General features: G+C 42.7%; 1 protein-coding gene across 3 annotated transcripts in view; it reads right to left on the bottom strand.

Moving 5' to 3' along the window:
* Positions 1 to 2,147, bottom strand: part of PRPF3 (pre-mRNA processing factor 3) — a 19,623-nt gene extending 17,476 nt beyond the window's left edge. Inside the window, exon 1 of one of the 3 annotated variants that reach the window (XM_007463503.1) lies at positions 2,034 to 2,147. The gene's annotated coding sequence lies outside the window, so the exon portion shown is untranslated. The remainder of the gene's footprint in view (positions 1 to 2,033) is intronic. The other 2 variants (XM_007463504.1, XM_007463505.1) reach the window with 2 other exon arrangements.
* Between the last annotated feature and the right edge of the window lie 6,711 nt (positions 2,148 to 8,858).

Here is an 8,858-nt window from a genome sequence, read left to right as displayed (position 1 = left end):
TCCCTACAACTCATACTTCAAAACAGAAAGGACTATATTCTGTTTGATTTTTAACCCTAACTCAGTAAGTATCAGTGGATCAGTGAAACCTGTGGAATAAACAAACAAACCTTGGGAATAACCTAGTCTGAGAAATGAGTCCTAGTTTCTTTTTTGATTCTGTCATATTCAACAAGGACTGGCAAGCATATAACATGAAAACAAGACTGAAAAAGCCCACTCAGAGCCCAGCCGTCCTATTCTTCCTACTTCTAGGCAAGCATTCCTTAACCCAGGCCTTCTTTTTTTTTTTTTTGCGGTACACGGGCCTCTTACTGTTGTGGCCCCTCCCACTGCGGAGCACAGGCTCCCGACGCGCAGGCTCAGTGGCCATGGCTCACGGGCCCAGCCGCTCTGCGGCATGTGGGATCTTCCCAGACCGGGTCATGAACCCGCGTCCCCTGCATCGGCAGGCAGACTCTCAACCACTGCGCCACCAAGGAAGCCCCAGGCCTTCTTTTAAGGGACACAAATGAGAGGGCTTATCCAGGTCAGTCATCCTATATTAAAACTCATAATCCTTAAGACTGTTCTATCACACTTCTCTGTCATCCCAGTGGGAATTCTGTACCTAGATACTTTTCTCTCATGTTCTACAGGGTCTCTGTCATAACTAATCCCTCAGTTCAGAAAAGATTACCCTTGTTTTGGATGTACTCTCTCTCTTTTCACCTTTATTCTACTTTTTAGCTTAATAGAGAAAACACCATCATAAAAGACTCTACAACAATCTTTAATTTGTTGTTTAATGTAAGTTAGTACAGTTCCTAAATTTTATTCATGTTTACGTTTTTATCTCCTACTTAAATCTCAAAACTCTTCATGAGCATAAAGAAAATTTTTATCTCCCTGATTTTCTCCATATTGCCTAAAAGTCAATAAGCTAGACTGACCTCAATTCCAAGCTAACCTCCTCCCAGCAGCGCCACACATCAGGGTCCAATCTGGGATTCAATCTTTTAAGATGTTTTAAGACATCTTTTCTCCTATAAGGTACAGACTGATTATCTTCTACATTTTTGGCAGGTTTATCCTCTATAAGAACTGTTGCTAAATAGTGTATTTAATTTTGGTATAACCATATGAAGCTAGTAGATTAAAGGAAACTACGAGTGAAAGATTTTGTGCCTCAGTGACATGGTATATGAATACAGTGGCTCTATTTACGCATCCTGAGATAGCAGTAGAGCCTATCAATCTCAACATGTGCATTGCTCAAAAGCATATTCAGACACCACAGAGAATGAAGAGCTCACACCGAGCTCTACCATTTGCTAGCCTTCTGACAAGTAATTCCTCTCAGACTGGCTTCACTCATCTTACAAAATGAGGACGACTGCCATTCCTATATGGCACTTAATTCATTCAATAACTATTTATTGCATAACTAATTCTATCAGATGAAATGTGTGCCCAAGCACCATATGAACAAATGTACTCAACTTCAACCCATTACTCCATAAGATAACGTGCAAACTAAACAGCCAGTGGCCAAAATAAAAGTTCCAAACGGTAACTAGCTTTGTCACGAATCAAATATTCAACAATAACTGCGTGGAGCGGGGTTGGGGTGGGGTGTGGTTATGGTGTGGAAGGAGAGGAAGGCAGAATGATCTCTGAATGAGCTGGTAGCAGGTTCTAATCCTCTGAAGCATTTCCCTACTCTGTGCTCTCCTTTGCTACAAGTCCAATGTCCTCCCTGAAACCCCCATTCTTCTCTTTTTGCTCTTTCCATCTCTCTGACCCGCCCCCAACCCAGCCTCGTTCTACCCCAACTCCTCATCTCAGAGGTAGTCTCCTCAGCTCGTCCCTTTCCCGCCCCCGCCCTTTTCCTCTCAACAATCTCATTCCAACCGGTTCTGCCACAGAACTTGTTCTTTTCTCAGCTTCCTCTCCACTGAACCTTCCCGCCTCTGTCCTCCCCTTGGATTGAACCCTAGCCCCAGTCACTAGGACGCGAGGATACCCTCTCCGGGCCCGGGGCCACTACTCACCTCACTAACTTCAGCCCCTGAGACGGAGCCCGAACGTTACACCGGAACCGGAAACCTTCTGGCCGCCCTATGGCCTGCCGTCGCTACCGCCACTGCCGCCGCCACGCCGCGGTCCCACAGCACGTGACGAGGGAGGGCGGGGCCGCCAATTCGCGCAGCCGTAGTGGGTACTTTACCGGCGGCGGAGCGCCTGCGTGGCGGCGCTTTAAAGTTTTCCGCTTGCGCGTTCCTTGCCTCCTTCGGTTTCCCCAGGTAAATCTGTTAACTAGGTTATTGCAAAGTTAATGTTCCCTGAAGCATAAATTGGGCTACTTGTAGCATTCCTAGTGTGGAGAATAAGTGCGCTAAGGTCATGGTAGAACTAAAAACGGGGCTTCTGCGTTTGGGCTAAACCTGGACTTTGTGGTAGAAAGTAAACCCTGCGAGAGTCGTGATCACTAGCATTAGCCGCCCCCCGCCCTATCCTTAGCTTTTTCCCCTAACTTCGCAGTGGTGCCAGAGATTACCCAGAAGGAAAACGAGTATAGGAGGACTCTGAAGATAGTAGCCCATCCCTCCCCTTTACTGTTCTTTTCTTCCATTCATTCATGCAACAAATAATTATTGAGTGTCTATTACTATGTGTCAGGCATCCACTGAGATTCAGTATTACTTAATGATTAAGCAAGAGCACGAGTTTTAAAACCAGTGTCTGTAGTTGTACTCCAGCTCTCCCACTTCAGCTGCGACATTAGGCAAGTTACTTAAGCCCTCTCTTTGCTCACTTGTAAAAAAAAAATCCACCTCATAGGGTTGCTGTGAAGACCACAAGAGTGACAGTCCTTCTCACAGAGTTCAATACAGCTACTTGACATATAATAATATATCCAGTTGGCTGCATAAATGTATAGTAGACATCCTAAACTTACATGATGAGAACTAAGCTCCTGATTCTAACCACCACCATCCCCAAAAAACCAGCTCCCAACACAGTCTTCCTCATCTCAGTTAATGGCAACCATATTCTTACAGTTGATGACAAATTGAAATTATAATGGAGTAACCACAGTATAGGTATACAAAAATGGAGTTGGGAGGCCATTGAGGATCTGGTCTCAGACACAATTCTGCCCCACCGAGAACTTGAACTTTCTTTGAACTGTACAGAACCCAAGGACACCACTGGTCATATTCAGAACAACACATGCCACTGCATCCTTATGGTCTCAAGGTCTCCCCTTGTAACTGTACAACCAATTCGGACCCCAACCAACCCTTATTTAACAAGCACCCTTGGGGGCTTCCCTGGTGGTGCAGTGGTGGAGAGTCTGCCTGCCGATGCAGGGAACACGGTTCTTGCCCCGGTCCGGGAAGATCCCACATGCCGCAGAGCGGCTGGGCCCGTGAGCCATGGCCGCTGAGCCTGTGCGTCCAGAGCCTGTGCTCCGCAATGGGAGAGGCCACAACAGTGAGAGGCCCGCGTACCGCAAAAAACCAAACAAACAAAAACACAAGCACCCTTGGGAATATCCTGGCGGTCCAATGATTATGACTTGGCGCTTTCACTGCCAGGGCCTGGGTTCAGAACTAAGATTGTGTAAGCCCTGTGGTGCAGCCAAAAAAAAAACCCCCCAAAACAAGCACCCTTACTTCTTGCCAGCTCCAATTATAATTCTTGATAAAGAACTCACGTAACTAACTATAACCTTGTGGTTTTTGCCTTTATAAGCCTCCCCCATTTTTTAGTCTGGTGGAATACATTTCAAGTGCTTCTTGAACATGTGTCTCCCTCAGTAACACCCTGTATAAAACTAAACTCACAACTCTCATGTTGTACATTTTCCTTTCAGTTGACAGTTATGCAGGCCAATAATCTCAGTCCTCAACCCCTCTGTTTTTCTCCAGCCAATCAGCAAGTTCCATTGGCCCTACTTTCAGAATATATACAGAAACCATCTGCTTCTCACTACCCTACACTACTATCACCTTTATGCTTGGATTATTTTAGTAGTCTTACTGCTTTCTCTTGCTTCCACCTTGTCCTCAGTCTAGTTTCATCACAGTAGCCATCATGATCATGTTAACACATCAGAAAGGTTGTATCACTTCCCTGCTCAAAACTATCCACTGGCTTTACATAGCACTCAGAGCAAAATGCCCTACAAGATCTGCCCCACTCCATTATCTCTGTGATCTCACCTACTACTCTTTCCTTCACTCACTCACCTCCAGGATCTTACCCCTTGTTGTTCCTTGAACATGCCAAGCATAATTTCACCTCAAGGCCTTTGCACTTGTTGCTTTCTGCCTGAATTGCTCTTCATCCATATATGTGCATGGTTTGCTCCCTCACTCCTTCAGATTTTTATTCAAAATTAACCTCAGAGAAGTCTTCCCGAGCCACCCTATTTAATTCTGAAATCTGCTTGGCACAGTTAACTATCCCATTTTTTTTTCCTTTTTCCTTTTTCCATAGTACTTATCACCACTTATGCTACTAGTACTAGGTAATTTTATTATATTTATTGCTTATCATATGACTCCCTCTGCTAGAATGTCAACTCCATAAAGGTAGTAATGATTGTTCATTGATATATCTTAAATGCCTACAATACCACCTGGCACAATTAAATATTTGTTGAATTAAAGAACAGATCTTTTTTAGCAGTGGATCTTACAGGCCTCAGAACCTGCTGAAGTCTGGTGTCCTAAAGAATGGAAATTCCTGGGAATCCCCTGGCAGTCCATGGTTAAAACTCCATGCTTCCACTGCATGGGGTGCAGTTTTGATCCCTGATCCAGGAACTGAGACCAGGGAACTGAGATCCTGCATGCCACAAGATGCAGCCAAAAAAAAAAAGAATATGGGGGAGATGCTTGGCAACTACATAAATGTCATGTTTCTCATCAAATTTTCACCTTCTAATTTTAGCATTCATTGATGATCTTGCCTGAAACAATAATAAGGTGATTGCAAAAAAAAAAAAAAAAAAAAAAAAAAAAAAAAGAATGGGAATTCCTTACAGACAGGAATTGTGTTACATTGTATCTCCAGGACCTAGGATAGTGCCACGCATAGTAAGGGCTCAATGTTTTTCTCATTTTACCAATAAGCCTGTATTTTTCCCTTTCTTCAAAATGAGGCTTTAAACCTACTTTAAATACCCTTTTAACCAGTGTTTCTGAAAAGCATTGTGTGTGCGTGAAGTATAATTTGGAAAAAGCATGCCCCCAAATTGACACAATTTTATACATGGAAAATTCAAAAAAAAGTATTATTTCCAGATTACAAATGACAGAAATGAAAACCCTAAGATGTTTTCTTAGATAGTAGGTTCACTGGAAAATGCAGTTATTCTCTAGGGAGGTTATTAGAATTTCCCAGGGAGCACCAGATTTTTGTATTTAAAGTCTGGTTTTTAATAAGCTTGAGAAATATGTACCAAAATCTACCTTCCCTGATGGTGCAGCATGAAACAATGAATAAATCCTGGCTTTGAGTAGCAAACTGAGGGTACTTCTTGCTCAACTAATTCATGCCTCAGTTTCCTCATTGTATCTACAGCACCTAAAACCAATGTCTCACATAAGTAGTCACTCCAAAAAGTCTGTTGAATGGGTTAATGAGTTCCAACTCTGCAGAGTTGTAAATTTAGTTTCAGTGCTTTTAACTACCTGGATTCAATTCCCCATAGGGATTTTCTTTTTTTTTAGGAACTGATTTTATTTCCAGTATTTGGAATCAGATGGGTTTAAATCTTAGTCTCTCAGTTACTAGCTGTGATTCTGTGATTCCTTCAGATAATAAATTTTTCTGAGGTTGTTTCCCCAATTATAAAATGAGAATAAGTCTCTACTTTAAAAGAATATTGTGAGGATTAAATGTAACTTATAAGACATATTTAGGGACTTCCCTGGTGGCGCAGTGACTAAGAATCCGCCTACCAATGCAGTGGACACAGGTTCGAGCCCTGGTCCAGGAAGATCCCACATGCCGTGGAGCAACTAAGCCCGTGCGCCACAACTACTAAGCCTGTGCGCCTAGAGCCCGTGCTCCGCAACAAGAGAAGCCACTGCAATGAGAAGCCCGTGCACCGCAACGAAGAGTAGCCCCCGCTCGCCACAACTAGAGAAAGCCCATGTGCAGCAACGAAGACCCAGCGCAGCCAAAAATAAAATAGATTTAAAAAAACAACAACAGAAAACAAAACATATTTAGTGTGACACTGGCATAAGGATGGACATACAGATCAACAGAATAGATTAGACAGCCCAGAAGTAAACCTCACACATACTGTCAGTTGTTTTGGTTTGGTTTTTTTGGCTGCATTGGGTCCTTGTTGCTGCACGTGGGCTTTCTCTAGTTGCGGCGAGTGGGGGCTACTCTTCGTTGCGGTGCACGGGCTTCTCATTGCAGTGGCTTCTCTTGTTGTGGAGCACGGGCTCTAGGCGCGCGGGTTTCAGTAGTTGTGGCACGCGGGCTCCGTAGTTGTGGCTTGCGGGCTCTAGATCGCAGGCTCAGTAGTTGTGGCACATGGGCTTAGTTGCTCCGTGGCATGTGGGACCTTCCCGGACCAGGGCTCGAGCCCGTGTCCCCTGCATTGGCAGGCAGATTCTTAACCAATGCACCACCAGGGAAGTCCACGGTCAGTTGAATTTTTTAAAGGGTGTCGAGACCATGCAATGGAAAAAGGACAGTCTTTCATCAGATGGTGGAGGGAAAACTGGACATCCACATGCAAAAGAATGAGACCCCCTTCCTCATTCCATATACAAAAATTAACCCAAAGTGGGTCAAAGACCTAAACTTAAGAGCGAAAACCATAAAAACTCTTAGAAGAAAACGGGAAAATCTTAATGACATTGAATTTGGCAATGATTTCTTGGATATAACACCAAAAACAGCAACAAAAGAAAAAATAGATAAATTGGACTTCAAAATTAAAAACTTCTGTGCATCAAAGGACACCATCAAGAGAGAGATAAGGTAATCCACAGAATGGGAGAAAATATTTGCAAGTCATATACATAATAAGGGATTAATATATAGAATATATAGAGAACTCCTATAACTCGACAAAAAACAAATAACCCAATTAAAAAATGGGCAAAGGACTTAACTACACATTTCTCCAAAGAAGATATACAGGTGGCCAAAAAGCACATGAAAAGATGCTCAACATCATTGGTCATTAGGGAAATAAAAATCTAAACCACAAGGAGATACCACCTCACATCCCTTAGGTTGGTTACTATCAAAAAACCCAGAAAATAACAAGGGTTGACAAGGATATGGAGAAATCGGAACCCTGCACACTGTTAGTGGGAATGTAAGATGGTGTAACCACTATGGAAAAATGCATGGTGGTTTCTCAAAAAACAGGATTACTCTATAATCCAGCAATTCTCCTTCTGGGTATATACCCTAAGAACTAAAAGTAGGGTCTCAGATACTTGTACATCCACGTTCATAGCAGCATTATTCACATTAGTGAAAAGGTGGAAGCAACCCAAGTGTTTAATGACAGATGAATGAATAAACAAAATGTGGCATATATATATATATATATACACACACACATATATATATACATACATGTATACATATATAAAAACACAATGGAATATTTTTCCTCCATAAAAAGGAATGAATTTTGGATACACGGTACAACATAGATAAACCTTGAAAATATGCTAAGTGAAATAAGCCAGACACAGAAGGGAAAATATTGTATGACCCCACTTAGATGAAGTATCTAGAATAGACAAATAGGGGGTGGAGGGTGGGAAATTATTGCTTAATGATTAGTTTATTTCAGGTGATGAAAAAGTTTTGGAAATAGATAGTGATAATAGTTACATAACAATTGTACAGTTAAAATGGTTAAAATGGTAAACTTCATGTTATATATATATTTTAAAAATATTTATTTATGTATTTGGCTGTGCTGGGTCTTAGCTGCGGCACATGGGATCTTCATTGCCGTGTGCAGGATCTTCGTTTTGGCATGTGGGATCTTAGCTGAAGCATGCAGGATCTTTACTTGCGGCAGGCAGGATCAAGTTCCCTGACCAGGGATCGAATCCGGGCCCCTGCACTGGGAGTTTTTGTTGTTTGTTTGTTTTAATAAATTTATTTATTTATTTTTATTTTTGGCTGCATTGGATCTTTGTTGCTGTCGAGGTCTTTCTCCATTTGTGGCAAATAGGGGCTACTGTTTCATTGCGGTGCGCAGGCTTCTCATTGCGTGGCCTCTCTTGTTGCGGGGGTCGGGCTCTAGGTGCGCGGGCTTCAGTAGTTGTGGCACGCAGGCTCAGTAGCTGTGGCTCGTGGGCTCTAGTGCGCAGGCTCAGTAGTTGTGGCGCACGGGCTTAGTTGCTCCGCAGTATGTGGGATCTTCCCGGACAAGGGCTCGAACCCATGTCCCCTGCATTGGCAGGCAGATTCTTAACCACTGTGCCACCAGGGAAGCCTGAGTGAGGAGTCTTAACGATTGGACCACCAGGGAAGCCCCTGAATCTAGATCTTTTTGACTATGTAAAAATCTATGCATATAAGGTAGCTGGCACATACTAGAAGCTCCAATCTTTTCCTTTTCCTTCAACTACCTATCCTTAATACAGTCTGAAGTAATAGTCGCCTACATATGAACGAGTTCTGTTCTAAGAGCAAGTTCGTTAGGTCCAGTTTGTTCGTAAGTCCAACAAAGTTAGCCTAGGTACCCAACTAACACAATCAGCTATATAGTACTGTACTGTGATAGGTTTATAATACTTTTCACACAAATAATATGTACATATACACAAAAAATAAAACACTTTTAATCTTATAGTACCTTGAAAAGT

Source organism: Lipotes vexillifer, unplaced genomic scaffold, assembly GCF_000442215.2.
Source record: "Lipotes vexillifer unplaced genomic scaffold, Lipotes_vexillifer_v1.1 scaffold1034, whole genome shotgun sequence".
Lineage (NCBI taxonomy): Eukaryota > Metazoa > Chordata > Mammalia > Artiodactyla > Lipotidae > Lipotes > Lipotes vexillifer.
The sequence above is the reverse complement of the archived record's forward strand: the minus strand, read 5'-3'. Positions and strand labels throughout refer to the sequence as shown.